This window comes from Halictus rubicundus, chromosome 8 (genome assembly GCF_050948215.1).
Source record: "Halictus rubicundus isolate RS-2024b chromosome 8, iyHalRubi1_principal, whole genome shotgun sequence".
Classification (NCBI taxonomy): domain Eukaryota; kingdom Metazoa; phylum Arthropoda; class Insecta; order Hymenoptera; family Halictidae; genus Halictus; species Halictus rubicundus.
The window spans coordinates 18,780,757-18,801,163 of NC_135156.1; the positions used below are offsets into that span (position 1 = coordinate 18,780,757).

General features: G+C 45.0%; 1 protein-coding gene across 2 annotated transcripts in view; it reads right to left on the bottom strand.

Annotated features, from left to right (window-relative positions):
* Positions 1-20,407, bottom strand: part of LOC143356149 (uncharacterized) — a 162,183-nt gene that overhangs the window by 126,542 nt on the left and 15,234 nt on the right. For both annotated transcript variants that reach the window (XM_076791596.1, XM_076791595.1), the window contains exon 3: positions 18,067-18,254. The gene's annotated coding sequence lies outside the window, so the exon portion shown is untranslated. The remainder of the gene's footprint in view (positions 1-18,066; positions 18,255-20,407) is intronic.

Consider the following 20,407-nt stretch of genomic DNA (forward strand, 5'->3'; position numbering starts at 1 on the left):
AATTAGTACAGGCAAGAAAAAATCCCAGCCGTGAGTGGATGGCCTACTTGAATCTTCGATCAATTCGCCTGAGACGCGTTTTACGTCTTCCGCGATCTGCGATGCACACCGGGAATTTAATCGCAGAACGACGCCAGGCTGCGTCCTTGACGCGCAGAAAGGTCGACAAAACGACTTCGGCAATTATTTCGTGCAGCCTTCTGGATCGTGACGCGTACAAAGGACGCGGGGCCCGGCAGCCAGTTTCAATTTAGTAGCAACATTCCGTCCGAGCTGTGTATATCATTGGCGGACGAATGGTCGGCAAGAAAATGTATCCGCGCGGCCCGGTTGTTCGATCGTTGTCCGGTGATTAAAGTGTTGCAGGCCCGGCCGTAGCTCGTTTCTCGTCTCGAAAAAAAGATAGTCCGTTGGTCCAGCCAAAAAAAAACAAAAAATGTTTTTGTCGATGCCGTTAAACCGGCCGGCCAATTCGCCGGAACGTTGCCGAATTTATCTGTTGCGCAAATTGAGAGCCGGCCCGTTGAAATATGAAGAGCGATGGCGCACCATGGCGAACGAGCGAGGGGAACAAAAAGAATGAGAAGAAGATGAATGGGGGCCACGGTTTTTCCTTGCATGGTGCTGTCCCTCTCTCTCTCTCTCTCTATCTTGTCTGTGCCAGGGACGCCTGAGCGTACAGCTTATGGCGTTCCACAGCTACGGTATAATCTGGGATTAAGTCTAGTGTCGCTCGCACCGGCCTAGGAACTTTAGCGCGCGCGGTTATTTTGGATTATGTAGATCTTGGGCAAAGAAGGTTAACTGTAATCTACGTGTAGTCGGCTGACAGTCGATAGGTCCCGGAGCTAGCCCCAAGATGGGCTGGGAAACGTTGCCGCCGAAATTATGGCAGCTCGGGGACTCTGGATAAGGAATTATTCGCCTTCCGATGGCTGTTACAGCAACATTGTAGACTCCCCTCTTGCCAGTCCCGGCGATGGTTAATTTGACAACACAAAAGTAGACGCAGGATTCCGTTCTGCAGCCATGGAATTATTTTTCGAAACTGCCAGATGAATTCCAGCGACGTTAAATTCGAGGAATTGCCGCGTCACGAATCAAACATTTTCAGACGTTGCACAGTGATTTCTCTCTATCTGTCGCCAACACCTGGATGATAAACGTCGCGGAATTGTCCCCACTGCCGCCTGGTATACTCCGTGAGGGGCCAAGGAAGCTCAATTTTCGAGAAATTTTGACGGTCCGACTTTTCATTGACTTATACTACTGAATTTGTCCTGTTCTAGGACAAATACAACTTAGTACTTTTATTTATCTATTATATCTTCTCTAGGCCTCCAATTGCAAGAATATCATTTATACCATATTATGTGGTTTCTTAAACCTTTCAACTTCTGTACGTAAAATTTTCTCGTATTGTTTGAAACAACCAAGATATTCACTGTAGCGATTTTCCCTGATTCGTAAAGTGACCGGGTCGAATCAGGCTTCGAGTTTGATATCAAAGGGTTAACGAAGCACGCCGAGCGGAATAGTGGTTCAGCGTCGCGGCGTTTTGTCCGAGTAGAAAAATAGAGGCAGGCGGGAGTGCATCACTGATCGTCGAAGTGCAACACGGATCCATAAGTCATGAGGCCGGGGACACATTCAAACGGCCCTCGACACGTTGAACAACCGTAGACCCCGGGGAAAGAAGCCGCGAGACGACGAGAAGTGTTTGCTCCTCCCTCCCTGCTCCCTGCTACTCCTCCCTTCGACCCTTTCTACGGACTATCTACTTCTGCAGCTTCAATTACCGCGATCGCTTGTACTCTGCTTCACCCTTTCCTGACCTTCCGAGGCTTCGACTCCAATTACAGATTACTCCGTGGGAAATGGACGGAAAGAACGGGGTTGGCATACCGGGTGAGCTCGAAGTGTTCGTTCCCTTGAAATGTCTGACAGGATCCTGGATTATCCTCTGAGAACCCTGGTTGGGTATCGGAGGACTTCAGCCGGGTTAGGAAATTGCAAGAGGGGTGCAGAGGGGTGCTTTAATTGTTAAAGGATCCCAGTTGAGTTTGAGAGAACCTGAGTGGTGCTGAGGGGGTCCAGTTTGATTCTCGGATGATCCAAGTTAGGTATATGGGGCCCAACCTAGGCGAAGAGGGTTCAGATTAAGTATAGATACTCGGAGTCTTCGTGCTAGATGTAGAAGGTCCAAATTGAGTCTGTGAGGATCCAGATCTAACCCTAAGAGGATACCTGTTGATTTGGAAGAGTCCAAGTTAAGTCTGTAGGGTCCAACATGGATTTGGAGAGTCCAAATTAGGTCTAGAGGGTCCAATAAAAATTTCAAGAGTCCAAGTTGGGTCTAGAGGATCCAACCTAGGTTCGTATTAGGTCTGGAGGATCCAATACACTTGAGAAGATTCTAGATTAAATCTAAGTATCCTCCAAATTGGTTGTACCAGCATCCAAATCCACTTTAAGGACTCCATTATAGACCAACCGAAGACTCAAACTCGTCAACCCGAATCCAGGTTGCGCAACTTCGAATTCAGGCTTTCGGACACTTAAAAATCGACCATGACCAGCCATTAAGTTCTCCACTCGGGCCTGCAATATTCTTATCTGCTCAAACTTCCTAATAACCGGAACCGTTCAGCCGGAATAATTCCGAAGAAAGAACCCAGGCAAGTTCTATCCGTGCTACTTTCCCCTAATTTAGGTTAAACTACATCCTCCGGTGTGTGCTCACTTCGCGAAAACTTTCGGCTCGAGACTACTATATCGAGAGAGTGCCTATACCGAGATCAATCTAGGTCTACGTGGCAGCGGCCGGTTCAGCTGGGATCTAGATTAGCCAACTGCGAAATCGAGCCGACTCTACCTGCTATCTCGCTTACGGGGACCCGACAAAATGGCCTAACACACACCCACACAAACACAAGCCGATTGCCAAAATGATGGCGAATCGGCGCGCAGGATTCCATTGTTCGGCAATCGTCAAATTTCAATCGGCTAAAATCCGACAGAGAATTGAACATACTGTTAATCACTGGAGCCGGGTTGGACCGGGTCGGGCCGGGTCGGGCCGAGTTCGCCCGGCTGCGTTGTCCTCGGCCCGGGGTTGTCCATCGATCGCGAACATTTCCAGACCGTGTTTCCCAGCCCTCCCGCGCCATTAGCGAAAATTTTATAACGCCCGCTGTTATTAACATACGAATCGGAGCGAGCGTGCCGGTTTTAACGCCGTGCTGACACGGAATAGGTGCTTCGGCTCTTTCTCTCTCTCTTTTACTCTCTCTCTCTCTCGCTCTGTACCCGTGATTAAAGAAACGAAAGAGAGAGAGAGAGAGAGAGAGAAAAAGGCCGGTAAAACACGGGAACGAAATTATGGCGTGCGTGTTACAGAATTCGATTTAATCGGTTCGACGCTGCGCGCGACAATATGCACCGCTTACGACCGTCATAAAGTACCCCGCTCTCGCCGCTCTGGATGGGATTAAAAAGTAATGCGGAGATATCGAGTACCGGACACGGTATTGGTTTCAACCGTGCGGGAGAAAATGAACGACGGAATTTGGATCGGCGATTTTCATCTACGGCTGCGCGGTGGTCGGGATTTTTAGACTTTCCAAACTTCGGCCTAGAATCCACTAAAATCCAGTGAATATTGAACCCACAGTACCCTAGAATCTAGTCAATACTGAACCTGAAATCTACTAAAATGTGGAAAAGACTGAACCTACAGTATATTCCCCCCTAGGATTTAGTGAGCACTTCGCGTGAAATTCCCTAGGATTCGGCGAGCATTAAAACTGTATTAAAACCTCCTAAATTCTAGTGAATATTGAACCACAGTCACCTAGAATCTAGTGAATATTGAACCTGGTAACCACTAAAATCTAGAAAATACTGAACCTAAAGTATGTTCCCCCTAGGCTTTAGTGAAACCCCCTAAAATCCATTGAATACCAAATTTTGAATCTCACAAAATCTAATGAGCACTGAATCGAACCTAAAAATCTGAAATTCTATCGCATATTGAATCTGGAATGATCCCAGAACACCCGAATAAGCACATAAAATCGCCTGAAATCCAGTGAGCAATAAACTAGCATATATGGAATTCAGAATCCCCAAATACCCAAGAAGCACGAACCCCAAAGTGTCCAAAAATGTCGGAACGCATCAAAACGAATGTACTGCTGCACTTTGTGCACCCGAGTCAGCATGATGAAAAAGGCAAAGAAGACTGTGACCGATTAATCACAGCATACACGCGTCGGTCCGGACACACTGTCCACGAAAAGATAATCCCATAATTGCCGGCACGGTTTATTGCCCCGGCAATTAGGGATAATGCATGGAACAGTTGAACCTACGCGATTCGTCAGGTGCTCGGGCTTGACGTGGGCGGTCGACCGCGTAAAATATTGCGCGGGCTCGCGAATCTAGCTGTGCCTGACTGCAATCCTGCCATTTATGTCCGACAGTATCGCGATTTCAGGACACTCGTCCGTCATTCTTCGTTGACTCTTCGATCCGCTACCTCGATTGCAATTATTATCCTCCGACAATTATCAATCCATATCTAAATTGACAGACGATACTGTTAGCCCATCTAGAGGATCGTATTTTTTAAACGAGGTACAGGTGACTCTCCAAAAAATATTTAAACTCTGAATTTCCGATACTCGAAAAATTACAGTTAGTTGTGATAATTTCGTAAAAACAGTCTTTCCTTTTTTTCCAGTAGCTCTCAGTCCAAGATTGCCAGTAGTCAATTTTCCAAAATTCCGAAACATCGAACTTTGTATTAGGAGAATATGAGATATCGAAGGGACTGGCACGAAATTCAGTAGTATAAGTCAATAATAAGCCAGACCTTCATAATTTCCCGAGATTTTTCGAAAATTGAGCTTTGTATTGGGAAAATATGATATCGAAGGAGGTGGCACGAAATTCAGTAGTATAAGTCAATAACAAGTCAGACCGTCAAAATTTCCCGAAATTTTTCGGAAATGGAATTTTCTATTAGGAGAATACGATAGTAAAAGAGCTGGATTCTTCGTCATTTTCGTCGCAATATGCTTTCGAATCGAATTCAATCATTTTCTACGACAAGGAGTAAGAGTATTCGTAGTTCCGGCAATTTTCAAATATCGGAAACCGATCGTTCGAGCAGGGATCTTCAAGAAAAGATCGTCCCGGCTTAAAACAGGACAGTTAACTTTACATTCGAAATCACGATCGCGGCGAGCACTCGACGAGCCATCGAACACCATATCGATTCCGTTAAAGACGCCCCGGATACTCGGTAACGCTCGACGAAGGAATCCGAAAGAGCCACTTCCGGTATCTTCGAGCCCCGACGATTTCCCTTTTTATCTCGAAATCAAATTAAACGGAGGATCCTGCATAATGTCTCCGCGGAACCGACCGCCCGTTCCGCAAACTGAATCTAACGTCTTTGCCGAGCCATAAATCCGTTTCCACTGGGGGCAGAAAAATTGCAGCAATTTTCACTGTTCCGTTATCGGAACATACTGCTAGACTGCGGATCCTTATGCAAAATAAAAATTTCAATTGCAAGAAACTTTTCAAGCAAGAAATTTTTCTTCCGTCTCAGAATATATTCATTTTATTCATACGATTTCCACATATAATATTGAAATGTTTAGAAATCTGTTAAAAAGAAATTTTCGCAATGTAACAAATACTTTGTAATATTTTTTGTAATTTCTTTCAGATAATGCCACAACAATTTTTAGTGGCGCTACAGAGTCACCGCTCGAAAGGGTTAATAAACTGAAAATAATATACCGACGTTCTCTTTGAACTTCTGGTCTGCGTGATAGGTGCATAAAATCTGCAGTCTAATTATCACGTTCAGACGGTACTTCCGCTCTCCGTGCGAATTCCATCTCGGAGCAAGTTAAACGGTTCGCAGGATGATGCATGTCTGCCGAGGAAACGGTCCCCTCATCTGAATGCCTAACGTCCCCGAAGAGGTTCGATCCCGGGTCTCTCTGTTAGGTCCGCAATGAGTTATTTAGATGAGGCTAACCTGGATATCCTGGTGATGCCGTGATGGCCCCGGAGAAGAGGATATTGGTCGCCCGATCGTCGGTGACCTAGAACCTTCCTCCCAGATCGCTAGATTGCACCTTTTGGCCTTTGATTACCGCCTAAGCACCGGCCCGATCGCTTTGCTGTCACAATTCGGCAATTACTCGCAATTAAAAGTCGTCCGCTGAAACCGCGCTTCGAAATATTCGAGCTGCGAAGGTAGTCAGACCTATTTCCCAGCGATTATTCCAGAGTTAAAGTGGTCTAGACCTTGCGGAAGAAATTATTCATTCGGTCATCAATTATCCTAACCACGAAGAGCTTCAGACCTAACCAGACCTATGTCCCTTATTATCGTAGGGTTGCAGTGACCTAGACCTCGGAAGAAGTGGCCATCGATCGCTCTAGCTATGAAGAAACTTGCACCTAAGGCGATCTATAGCTCTCGCAATTTATAGTTCCCATTGACACGTTGAAAATACCGCTAATACATGCTAAAGTCATCGCAAATTTTTACATTAATATCCAATATTAATATGTAATATTTTTCTATATGTATATCATTGTTATATTAATGTTTTTTATTTCAATATTTGATATATATTAATATTGTCTTGCATCAATCGAATTCGACACACTGTATCAAATCAATAATTTTTGAATGAATCATTTTTCAACGAACGGTGCTACGCTCACACGTGTGAAAATGCATATTCTGTCTGCGCTGTGCCAAGCACTAATGCAATAATGCTCGCATAATAATTTAACGACGTAATACCGTTCTATTAAAGATTTTGCGTCGAAGTGACCTAGACCTAGTCATCGATCGTTTTAAGTCCGAACTAGCCTAAACTCGAGAAGTTTGTTCTACAAGGCTAAACAGGGGTTTACAGGACTTAAGGGGAGTTGCGTACTAATTTCCAAGGACCTAAATCGATCTACGTTCGAAAGAACCCCGCGCACAGCACCTAATCGTTCTATTAATTTACTCCAATTAATAGAAGTGGTTCGATTAATATACTCAGAGTAAGTAGAGTCGAACGAATTCGATTTAATTTAATTCCACGGTTTTAGACTAATTTTAGCAAGTCCTCTCTGCGCGAGAATACGTATAATTTCGGCCAGTAAAATGTGATTAGGAGGATAAAAAGTGCACGAATTTGGTTTTTGTAGAGAATCTTGAATTTCGAGGGGAGATTTTAATTTTTCGGTGGCGCGACGGACGGAAAGAGGTCCGCAGACGGTTAATAAGTTCGCCGGCCGGCAGGAAATTCCATGCAGGAAGTGTGCACACGGGATCTGGGCAAAAGGGGAAACTGGGTGGGGAAAAAAAAATGATGGCGCGGTTGAATGGAGTCCATCGAGCGAGCGACACTTTTTCACCCGGGGAACTTTTAATCGAGACCTCGCCGGGCCGATTTACAATGCGCAGAGAAGATTATGACCTCTTTACAGACCACTTTATCGCCGCTTTGTGGCGGACAAATGCCGGACTCGTGTGTTCCCGGCACGCGTAACCGGATCGACACGGATTTCTCGATGATGCTCTGCCACTGTCTCTCCTCCGGCAAACCGTTCAATTTCGTTTTAATACAGCCCGTTCTTCTGTCCGTTCGATGAAACGATACAAAAACTAGAAAGCGGACAAATCTCTTGTAATTATTCGACGGAGATTAGAGAGAAATCCATCGCGTTCTCATTACGGTCGTAATTTTCTGTTCGATTCGACCAGACGAAAATTAAAGCTGTTATTAAATGATCGAATTCATAACCACGAAGAAATGGACAGCATTACCTTTAATTTGTAAAATATCTAACATTTTGGTCAGAATTTTCCGTCCGATTCCAAATGAATAAATTGACAAATTGAAATAGAAAATTAATAGTCGAGCGAACATGGATTGAGAAAGTCTGTAATTCTGAGTGGTCGGGGTATGGAACCTCGGGTCGCCGGAGACCCAGGCACGGCTGTATCAGGGGCTAACATTCACTGGGCGACGAGAATTGGAAAACCGTTCGTTTCCGAGGCACAATGAGCAGCGGGCCGCATCTCTGCCCCATTGAAATCAAGAAACGCGTCGCTTCCGACACCGAAGGAGAAACGACGAGCAACGTTTCCGGGAATTGGGTGCCTCGATGGACCTTAAACTGGATTCGATTTTCCCGGGAGATTCTTCCGGATTACCGGGAGAATCAATTTTTCTCGAATTTTCTCCTGAACAGCTCTACGGACTTGCTGATTAAATAGGTTCTACGTGAACCAGGAAGCTTCGACCACTGTCAAACTTGCGGTCGGGTGTCTCTGGTACCTTCGCTTTTCAGCTACCAATATTTGTGAGACACTTGTATAATAATTTTTCCTCCAAGTATTGATTCTGACAGCTTCGAATGCATACAGCATTGCATTGTTTTGAATTCGATTTTTTACGGGTTCGAACGGAAGGTCATAGCGTTTTTAAAATTCAAAGATAAAATGAATTTATTCGTAGGTTTATTTATTCTAACGCGATAAGTTACCTCAAAAAGTATCAGAACAGAATTTTTTACGGGTTCGAACGGAAGGTCGTACCGTTTTTAAAATTCAAAGATAAAATGAATTTATTCGTAGGTTTATTTATTCTAACACGATAAAAAGTACCAGGACAGAATGGAAAATATGTCATCGAATAAATCTATGAATATCTCGATTTTATCTTTGCATTTTAATTCGGAAACGCTTTGTTCCGGTCCAATATATTAATTTCCAGTGACGCCTCGGAGAAGGGGGCGTAGTGTGAAGTATTTTACGGAAACCATTTTTGAACAATGTTTGCAATGCGGTATCGAGGTCTCGATGGAAGGGTTCGCAGAAATATTTCCGCTTGACAGGGACAGCCTTTTTTTCAGAGGAGTTTTCCGGTCGAGCAGAGCCGCACTCCTCGAGCCTCCTCTAACATCGAAATCGTTCGATTAATTGAAACGATACGAGCGCCGCGCTCCGAATCGGTTCGCGACCATGTACACAGCACTCGATAATTGTGTCGAGAAGGTCGGAGAGCGTGATCGTTACAGGTGACATTTGTTTGCGAACATTTTGACTCGCACTTCGGACAAAGCAAGGACCAGCCCTCGTTTATTTTCGATTGTTGTTTTTTTCCATTGACGATCGCGTAGATCAATATTAGAGTCGATTGAACAATTACACGTAGACCTCTTTGCAATGTGGTCAAAAAACAGTTCGAAAGAAACTTTATACATGCACTTGATGTGTCAATTTAATGTTGGGAAATGTGCATTAACACAAGGATACATATGTACAATATTTTCAAACAATTTACTCGTAGCGTTGCGCAAGAGTTTTCAATTTATCAATTGTTTAATTCGTATTTTCGAAAGTATCTCTTGCAGACATTTTAATCTCTCTACTGTTCCTAATTCAATAGCTGTTCATTGAATATAACCGCGAGAAATTAATTAAATAATAATCTCGTCGAGCGAATGAATACAATGAAAATTCAGTATACAAAACAAGAATGTTTAGCGTATTTTAAGGAACACACGATGCACAGTAGAACAAGACAGCCTTTGGCCAGGCGCGCTGAATGGGCTCGCTCTGTTGACTAGGCAAGTAGAGTGTGTCAATCTTTGATCAGCCAAGGAAAATAGGTTGAATATTTCGACGGGCAAGTAGAATAGGAACAGCCTTAGACCGGACAAATATTGAACGCAATTTGCACATATTTTCCCAGCGGCGATCGAAGGGCTTCCTGCGAAGACCGGGCAATCCCACGTTTCAGTAAAATTGCGCTGAACGCTAAACAACCATTTAAACTAGTAAATTATTTAATACCGCGGCTGCTGATGCGGGGGACTTAAAAGTTTTACACAATTCACGTACTGTATTTCATAAAACGAAAATTGAAAAGTTGAGATGCACGATATTAATTACTGGACCGCGGATTTTAAACAACTCGTGACCACAATTAACGTTGAAATCCGCACAAAAGCCCCGCCACCCGTCGGGCAAAGTGTTAAAGAAAAACAATTACTTGTTCGGCGGCCGTGAAACTGCAGAAACGATTAAACGCCGACAGAATATAAGGGCTTCGTCTGAAAGCACGGTCTCGTAGGCTTTCGCCGGGTGCAGTGCACTTCAGGCTCCCCTTTCAAAAAAATCCCGCGGGTCCCGAAAACCACGGAATTGTGTTCCGAGCGAGAGAGGAGTGAAAGAGAGAGAGAGAGAGAAAGTGGTTCCGCTCCGGGCGACGGGTTCCATGAAATATTCGCCTCTCAGAGGCGTCGTTTTCCTCGTTAATTGGTCGGTCCTAGTGCGTCGCGGAACGAGACCAGCTGAATTTTCAGAGCCGAAGGTCAGCCCCCTCCAACCCCCGTGCTCTGCTGCCTCTTTGTCTGTCTCCTGGCCCCCTTCAATTCCCCGTGGAAACGCGCAGGGGGTTGAAGGAATTTTTCATTTCGTCGGTGTGTCGGGCAAATATAAAAAAAGGAGCCGCGCGACTCGCTGTCGGGTTAAACAAGCACTTTTTCCGGTCTCAAAGAGCCCGGTACTAACGGGGGAGGGGGAGAGGGGAGGTGATGGTGCAAATATTTGCGCCGCAGCCGCGCGGCGACCACCGCGACGACTGCCACCGGTTGCAAAAGAAATTCTGGCCCGGGTCGACAATTAACCGCCTATTAGTATAACCATGGTGCTGCCTATTAGTATATCGCGGCTTGGTACACACAGCAACACGTAGAGCAAATTCAAATTTGTAAGACAGTTTTCAAAGACATCAGCGGTGCGAATGCTCGAGGGAGTTTGGTTCGTTGATGTTGATGCGCCCTTGAATTTCTGGCCACACAGTGGAGTAGGTACACGCTGGGTCTGACAGGTAGGTTCACTGTGAAATTGGTCGGACGAGTGGTGTGACCAAGAATTTGTCAAACAAGTCGTAAATGTGATATTAGTCGAGCGAGTAGAATGAACACAGCTTTGGTCAGACAAGTAGAGTAAACAAGGAATTTGTCGAACAAGTAGTAATTGCGTTTTGGGGCTAACAAGTAAAACAAGTAAGGTGTTGTTAACCTAAAATAACAAAGACGTAGACAAGTAGAGTGGGTAAACCTTTGGTCCGGCATGTAGAAGCAGCGAGACACTGATAAAGTATGTAGACTAGGAAAGCGTAGACAAGTAAAGCAGGCAACTGCTTGGTCTGACAAATAGTGCAAGCAAAGCACCGGTCGAAAAAGTAGAACGAACACGTATTTGGTCAGACCGGTAGAGTAAACAAGACATAAATCAGACAAACCGGAAAAGTACAGTTTTGACCAGAGTCCAACTGGATTATAGACTGACAATGGCTAGACTAATGGCACAGAGGTATTTTGAATGTCAGCCAAGTAGAATAGGGCTGACATTTGGCCGTACGAGTAGAACAAGAACAACTTTCAGCTGACAAGCACAACGTGGAGCTACAAAATAGAATGAGACATCGATCAACAACTGAATCACAAGAAAATACCTAACATGTATGAAACGAAAAGAAAATACAACGAACAAGATCCCGCACGCGATGGATTACTTTGTGCTCAGCATACGGAAACCGCCCCTTAAAAATATTCTAACGAATTTTCAAGTAATTTCTGTCGCCGGACGGAAGCATATCTTTCCCCTCTATTTTCACGGAGGAAGATTGTGAAGCCCCGAGGGGGAGGGTAGCCGGAAGCCGGTTGATCCGCTCGGATTTTCACAGGGAGATTCTTTCCCCGCTGTCTCAAATATTCCGAGCCTCAAATATTTGGTAGCGAGCGACATGTTTTCTCTCGCCGCTACCTCTCGAGTCTCTGGCTGGGCGCACTTAATTTAATAAGTTGCCGGTTCCGGGCTGAGTCTTCTCACCTCTTTCGCCGGCATTACTTCTGCGTCCCGTGCGTCGTCGGCTCAGCATTTTATTTCGCGGCGGAGCCAGCGTTTTAATCCGGTTGTCCCGGCAATCCTGAAATCGTGCGTCGGACTCTCGCGTGTTCCTACACCGCGACACACAAACTCCGTAGGCCGAGATTCCGCCGGTTCTCCAATCTCCACCGAAACCCCCTTAACGTCTCCCCGCTCTCTGTCACTGTTCTCGAGGCAAGCACTCGAATATCCCCCCGTCGCGTCGCGCGTTCACGCGCCGCTAAAGCTCCCCCGGGACAGCCGTGAATCATAAATATTAAATTCTACGATCGCAGACACGCGTACAACCCCAGAGCCGATCCTCGAGACCCGTCGCTTCTGTCCGAAGCTTTCAAGCTTTCAAGACCCGGCCGCTTATTAAGCGAATAATTTCGTCGCGTCTAATGAATTCGAAAACTCTTCGGGGAATCCGCGCGAGAGGAGCCGACGCGGACAACTTTGGTAGCGCGCACAGAATAAATTTCCCTTCCATCCCACCACCCTCCTCCCTTCTCACCCTCCAGCAATATTTCCCTTCTTTCATCTTGCCTACGACTTCCCCTTTTCCCTCATTATTCCCCTCTTCTCGTACTCCTGCTTTTTCTTCTTTATTCCCGGTGACTTTGCTTGGACAAGTAGAACGAGTCAGCTTTTAGTCTGACAAGTACCGTGGAGTGGGTCTTTGGTCAGACAAGTGGATTGGGGACTGTCTGCGGATTCGGAAGGCTGTTTTCGGTTCGACCAGTTCGATAGGGACAGTGTGTAAGTCGATAAGTGGCTCGTCGTACTCGGATAAGTAGTACCAGTACAGGTTTCAATCGTACATGCAGTGACTACTTAGTTTTTGGCCAGACAAGTGGGCTGAGAAGGTTGTCTGTGGCATAGCTTATGATTAGACATCAGATTGTATACATTCGTGTCAAAAACGAGTAATTCAAAACGTTACGAACATTAGAAGAATCAAAAAAATATTCTTACATTATTTTTTGAACCTGTCAAACGCTAAACAAAAAAATTTCTGTTTCACTCGAGTTTGTTGCAATATAGGTAGAAAATTTTTGTTTTGCATAAAGGTTTGCTGTCTACTTATTGTTTGTACAAGTGGAGTAGAATGTCTGTTGATTACCAGGTAGAATAAGTACAGCTTTCAGTCAGACAAGTGGTGTAGACACAGTTTTCGTTCAATTAAGTGGATTACAAAGGCCATTTGTGGTCATATAAATGCTGCAGAGTTGTTGTATAATCAGATAAGTCGAGCAGATAATTTGTCTGTGGTTAGGTAAGTAGATTAGGTACCCTGGTCAGAGAAGTGGATTAAGAATGCTGTCAGTGGTGATACCAGTAGAATATGTATAATCTGCAACAAGGCGAGTAGAACGAGGTGTTAGCAAACAAGTAGTAAGACACCGGATTTGGCCAGACAAGTGATGTAAGACAGTTTCACGTGGTCAGACAAGTATTACAGAAATCAAGTGAGATAAATAGATACAATTTTAGCTAGTATTATTAGCTGATAAATTGAAAATAATATATCGACATCCTTTTTAATTTCTTTGGTATTTTAAATTTCACCAACTCGTTTTTCCCATAATTGCATAAAATCCTCTGGTGATCAGGAGACAATTTATGGTTATACCAGTAATAATTAAACTGTAGTCAGGCAATTGGAATAGGCCTCATATACGTGTCCGAAAAAATAAAACACAGCTTCGGATCAAATAAATTAGAGGTCCTCGCAGTCGAACAAGTAGAAAAGCTCAGTCTTTAATCAGGCGAGCAAAATACTCGTCACAAAAGGTTCACGGTTCCAGAAATTAATTTCCGCGTAAACGTGCCGAACGTGCAATTGTGTCGTTCGTATAGTGATCCAGCGGACACCCCGAATGTGCATAAGGCTCGAATAATAAATCGCGTTGGAAACGTTTAAGCGTCCGGAAAGTTTCTGCGGGCAGTGCACACATGCGAACCGAGTTTGTAGCGGGCCGATAACGATCGATCGAGTGTGTATTTACCGGGGCCGGGCCAGGCATTAGGCGAAACCGGGATTTTCACCGGGCCTATCGATCCGCGACACGGCTCCTGTAAAATGGAACAAGGGGATAGATCGTCGTCCGCGGCGCCGTGTAATTTGCGAATGATTGAAAATTGACGTATGCTCGCGGACCGATCGATCGGCCGACATTTTCTGTTTCTGACAGCGACGACGGCTGCACCGACGCGCTATTAACTGCACACCCGCTGCTGTGTATTATTAATTTGCAGAAAATTGATCTGTTTAACCGGCCCGAGCTGTCGCCGTTGCGCCCCGTCCGGGAAATTCGGGCGTTCATACTTAAATTCGATCACAGTCGGCGTTCCGATTTCTACAAAAAAAAAAAAAAATTAATTCTGAACACGCGCTCGACGTATGAAAAATTATTGACGTTTATTTATACAGTTCCGAAAATAAACGCACAAGAATCGAATATCTTCGGCGTCGATTTTATTTGTGATTCAAATTAAGGGAACTGCGTCTCGTTCCCGTGATAAATCGTTATCGCACTGCCGGTTTTATTTGGAGAAAGTATTATGTCGCTGCAGGATTTCGAGCGAAGGAAAACGAATGGAGAGAAATGCCAGTCGACTTGATAAACGACGGAGATATCATTAATATTTTTTTTTAAACGAGGGGGATCAATCGAATTTCCATTTTTCCGCGATGACAGAACGAATCGTAACGATGAATCGGTAAATTAGGTCCGAAGGAGTCGACCAGTCGAGGCACGGAATTATCCAGAAATTTCGCCGGGTCGTCGTCGCGTCGCGCGACGGTGTGCGTCCGCTAATTAATCCGGCCGCGTTAATTAATCGATCTTATTCAGCCGGGCCGGGTCGAAGCAGCTTCCGGGGCCAATCTCTCAAACGTCAGGTTCGATCTTTCCGAGGGGACAGCGGGTTAGGGTTCAACGGGAGGCGGATTAACCGGCTGCGCCAAGTAGCCCGATGCGTTTTAACGCGATTATCCGAAAGTTCGGTGTCCGAACTGCTCCCGGATTGGTCCCCGTGGCCGTTGGCTGCACCGATAAAGTCGCACTCTCTGAAATTCACCCGGTAAAATCATACCGAGCCGATACCAACTTCAGCGATCCCGAAACGCCGCGCTTTTCCACCGAGATTCGATTTCTGCGAAATCCGATCGACGCTCTGAGTACTTTCGATACGTCCCGAATGCCTATCCTTTGGATCCATAATGGGAAGAATTTGTTATTTAGCTCTCTCGTAGTTTTCTTCCAGCACCTATTTACTACTCACAGAAAAGGACAGTATCTTGTAAAAAATAAATACAGTGAATTCTCTATATAGCAAATATCCAATTGATTCACATTTTTAAAATGTTTATGTTCGTTTTATTGTCAGGCTTATTGTTATTATTATTAAAGTAATAATTGTCTGCATCGATTGCAAGGAACGGAGACCAAATAGAAGTTCTTTTCCTTTTTCAAATCACTTCTACAGCGTAAAAGTATAATAATACAAATTATCATTATTAATAATAGTTAGTCTCTGCGTCTTTATGCAAAATAAAAAGTTTGAAATTTTAGAATTTTAGAAATTTATATCTCTCACGAATATTTTCAATATAGTGAGAGTGACACAGTGCATCCTCGATACATGTCAACGACACGGGTCTTGCCAGCGACGTTTACCATCCAGGCCTTGGCGACATATATAGAGAAATCACTGTTAAAGAATGTTAAGAAATGCTGCTCTCTCCTGCAGTGGGCAAAGAAATTGATTAAATAAAATAAAAATTGTACGACAGAAAGTACTCTTCCAACCTTCTGACATTTTGCAGGTTCACCTCTAGATCTGGAACGTCCGATTTCGTGAGGACGTCAAAGTATTTGTACAGGAAAGGATTGAAAAGTATGAAATGAAGACTGCCCTTCGGTAAATCATAGGAATGAAATTTTTCAGGCAGATTTCGAGCAAATTTCTTGCCCGATGCTGAATTGTCGGCGAGTTTCGCGCGACAAATTGTCCGGCACCGGTTTCTCGTGGGATTTAGCCAGCAAAGTTCGCGCGATGAGAAAGAGAGAGTGTGAGAGGAGAGACGAAAAGAGAGAGAGAGAGAGAGAGAGAGAGAGAGAGAGAGAGAGAGAGAGAGAGAGAGGGTTCGGAGAAGTTGAGGAAGAGTCGCGCGCCGGTTGAAAAGTTTCCGCGGCGCAAACCGCGCCGGTAATTATTGCGTAACTTCGACCGGGACTCTTTGTTAATAACTGGAAAGCCCACTCGAGAGACGAGAGTATCCGATGTTAAGCGCTCGAGGAAGCGTGAACTTCGTCTTCGCGCTTCCGACACTCTCCACGATCGACACTCGCCGGTTATTCCCGCGGAAATTCACCTCGAGCCAGACTTTTTTCTATGTTTTTCCTCGCGCCGAAGGCAATCGAGCTCTCGATACTAGTTCTCGACCTCGCTGCTCCTCGATATTTCACTTTATTCGACCCTTTTCCAACCGGGAACGTATTCCTCCGTTTCTTCGAAAAATCTGAAATTACTTTCAAACCTTATTTTAGCCAGTCTCCGTACAACTAGGTCCTTGAATGCTTTCGAGAGGATTATGAAGTACTATCACAACCGGGCACGCGTGTTCAAACATCCCTTCGGACAAAAGAAAATCAAAATTTTAATCTTTCCTGCGTGGAAGCTCGACGTAGAGTCGACTTAAATACATTTCGCTGAACGCCATTGTTTAATTTGGAGAAAAGAGTTCGAGGCTGTTCAGAGTGGAGACTTTGCCCTTTAGTATGAGCCTAAGTAGATGGTTGTACGATTTTTTTTTCACGGAGTTGCAATAATTTGCACATAGGCAAGTTCTCCACCGAGGTTAAACGACAATCTTAATCGTTGCTATAAATAAATTCTGCTAGACATACTCTTTTGATCTGGAAAAAAGACACTTCGCCGTGCTAAAATTAGAGGCTCTGCCCTTTCAAACAAGCCTAGATAGAATGTTCTATGATTTTTTAAAACAAAGTTACGGTAGCTTGAACACCGCCAATGGTTCGCCAAAGAAATATGAATCCTCCGCTTCCGGTGGTCGCGATTAGGCGCGCAATTGGAAGAAAATAATTTCTAGCGAAAGGACAACTTTTACTTTCCTTCTGTCTTCCAGAGGATCGATAGCTCCTCCCGTCGGTCGAGGATCGAAGGTCGCCGCAGAACGGATCCGGACGGTGTCTGTTCAGAGGATTTGAATTCCGGCCGACGCGTGCGGCTCGCCGACTAATTAGGTTATGCAAAACAGCTGTTACGCCGGACCGGAAACCGTCCGCTATCATTCGCCAGAGATTCCGGAAATTTTCACCGTTGCCCGGGCGCGATTTTACCTGCGCACTCGTCGTCCCCTCAGCTACGTAGCCCCCCTCCCCAACCTCCTGCGAAACTTTCGTCCCTCGATTTGCATTTTCAATTTCGGCAACGCGGCCGCAACTTCCGGTTTGAATGGTCTCGGACCCCGTCCAACCCTTCCCCCCCCCCCGCCGTAATTCGGTCAATTTGGGCCGACGTTAAAATTCAAATTTACCGGCGCATTAAGAGTTTCGTCGCGGCGAAGTTTAGGCGACTGTTGCGACGCCGACCTGACCGACAACACCGGAGGATTCTCGCGAAAGTATAGCAAACGCGGTCCGTCCTGCATGCATTTGAATACTTACGCGGCGCTGCGAAATTGCTCGCGCGTTCAACAATTTGACAAATTCGAATCTACCACCGAAATCACCTTGAAACTAATTGTTCGGACAGATAAATCACAAACCTAACAGGTAACAGTGAAAATGATTACAAAATATCGATTTTTATAGTTTTTGGTTACAGATAACAGTTGTTAGTGTCCAAAAAATTGGATCCTCCTCGATAACTGTTGTCGATTAAGAGAAACAGTTACGAGCGATCGAAATAAATTTCTCTTATCGATAACATTTACCAGAAGAGACATTTATAATCCTTGTTACTTATAATTTGTAACCAATACGATTTTAATCGATGAAATACTTGTTATTCCATGACTTTTTCTCTTTTTGAATGAGAGAATAAATTTGTCGAAGACTCACCCTTCATGCCGAGGACTAGCACCGTTCTCCGCTCGAGCACACTTTCCTCCGATCGATATTTAATCGATCACGGTCGCACCCACGGTCGAGGAACAATATCGAAACTTCACGATCACCGATACTCCTGTCGCGATCGCGGAACCGCACGCAAACGATCGATCAGAGGCTCCAGGAACATGAAACACTCTCTGGAAGAACAGAAAAAAAGAGAATAGGATAGAGAACGATTTACGAATACCGAATGTACATTGTCAACGATCATTCGGTGGCTGACATTTTGTCGGCGTTAATATTCGCACGCTTACACGGCGAAACGGTGTCGTAAATTCTATACGATCGGCGAGGAGAGATGACGCGCGACCGGGGACCCAGCGATGATTGCGTTTAAATATCCGTGCACGGTTAAATGTTGGAATCGAATCTAAAGTCGTTAATGATTTGTACCGAACCGAGTAGATTACAGCTGAATTAAACATGCGATATATTCCCGGGCCAGCCGCTGACGCGACTATTCGGATCTCTGTCTGTTTGCACGCCGGCAAATCGAGCCCGTTCCCGCCAACACTAAGGGACCCGCGTCGCATATTCAACTATGAACAAATGAGATTGCGATACGCGAACCACTAATTATCGTGCAAAGACACGCTATAGCTACGCGGAGTGCAGACAATTTTATTGAAAATATAAAAGTACTGGAATAGACAGTTTCACGAGGGACAAGGAATTTTCAGGAATTTTTCGAATCGAAGGTACTGGACCCATCGATTCCAAAGTTCGCAGGCCAATAGATCATAGTTTCAAGAGTACACAGTATTTTTTCCAAAATACTCCCTCATTCGAAAATATACCGACATAAATCTGAAATCATGTTCTCGGCGAGATCTCGAACAGCGATTTCAAGCAGCGGTCAAACTTGCGCAGTTTTCTCGAAAGCACCCTGTTGCCGATTTTTCAAACTCGCCGAGTACACTTCCGACACGCTGTTCCGTCGAATAAATTCATTCGGAGCCGGTCAGACCGAGCGAGTCTCGCGGAAAAAGGAAAACGCTCGGGGGACACGATAAACAAGGCGAGAAATTTTCCCGTTGAAAAACTAGGCGAGCTGGCAGGCAGGCAGGCAGGCAGGCAGCCGGGGGTAATGAAATTCCTTCGGGTGTCGCGGGAAAGAAAGGAAATTCGATAAGGTGTGCGGGAGTGGACAGGGGAAGGGGCGTTGGTAAGCAGAAATTCGAGGGGCTGGTCCCAGGGGCGGGCCAATTTACGAGCAGGCTCGCGTCCCGCAGGAGGGAGGGAGACTCGAAAATGACTCGGGCCCGATCGCCGTAAATTCCCGGAAAACGGAAAACAACCGAGGTCCCGGCGGCCTCCGCTTATCAGCCCGGGACGTCCCGCATCCCCCCTGGGACGTTTCCTCCGTGGGAGCACGCTCCCAACCCCCGTGGACCACGCGTAAAACTTTTACGATTGACCCTCGAACCGATCGAGGACATCCACACCCACGCACCACCAAAGTCACGAAACGAGTGACAAAAGAATCGTGTCGCCCGATTGCTGGACCTTTACGAGCTTGTTTCGCCGGTAACGAGCTGCTTGGACGGCCTTGAACCGTAATCCCCTCAGGGCCTCGGGGATTTTGTAATCTATTTGCCCGTAGAAATTCATTTTGCGGAGAGGATGTTCTGGAAAACCATGAAATGTCGAAACTGCCACCAGAATTTCGGAGATGCGCGAATTAAGATCAGCGGATTCGAAGCCGTGTGTAGACGAATTGTTGAATTTCAGTGTCCATATTTACATCTTGGAATTCAATTCTCTGTGTTCGAATCTTCGAATGGGAACCATTTTATTCGAATTTTTTTAGTGAAACCATTTTATTCGACTGTTTGGATCGGGACCAATTTATTCGAATTTTTTAAGTGGAACCATTTTACACTGTACTTGAATCCTCAAGCTAAGACCACTGTATTTGAATCTTTGAATCGGAATCATTTTATCGGACTCTTTGAATCGGCTCCAGTTTATTCGAATGTTTTAAGTGGAATCATTTTATTCGAATCTTTGAGTCGGGACTCTTTTATTCGAATTTTTTAAGTGAAACCATTTTATTCGAATGTTTGGATCGTGACCATTTTATTCGAATCTTTGAATCAGAACCTCTCTATTTGAGTCCTCAAACTAGAGCCAATGTATTTGAATGCTGAATTTCGAATCACTGTGTTCGAATTCGTTAAATTAAGGCGTCTGTATTAAAATCTTTGAATGAGAACCCCCGAATCTTTGAATTGAACCGACTGTATAGAAATTTTTGGATTAGCAGGTCTGTATTGAAACGATTAGGTGC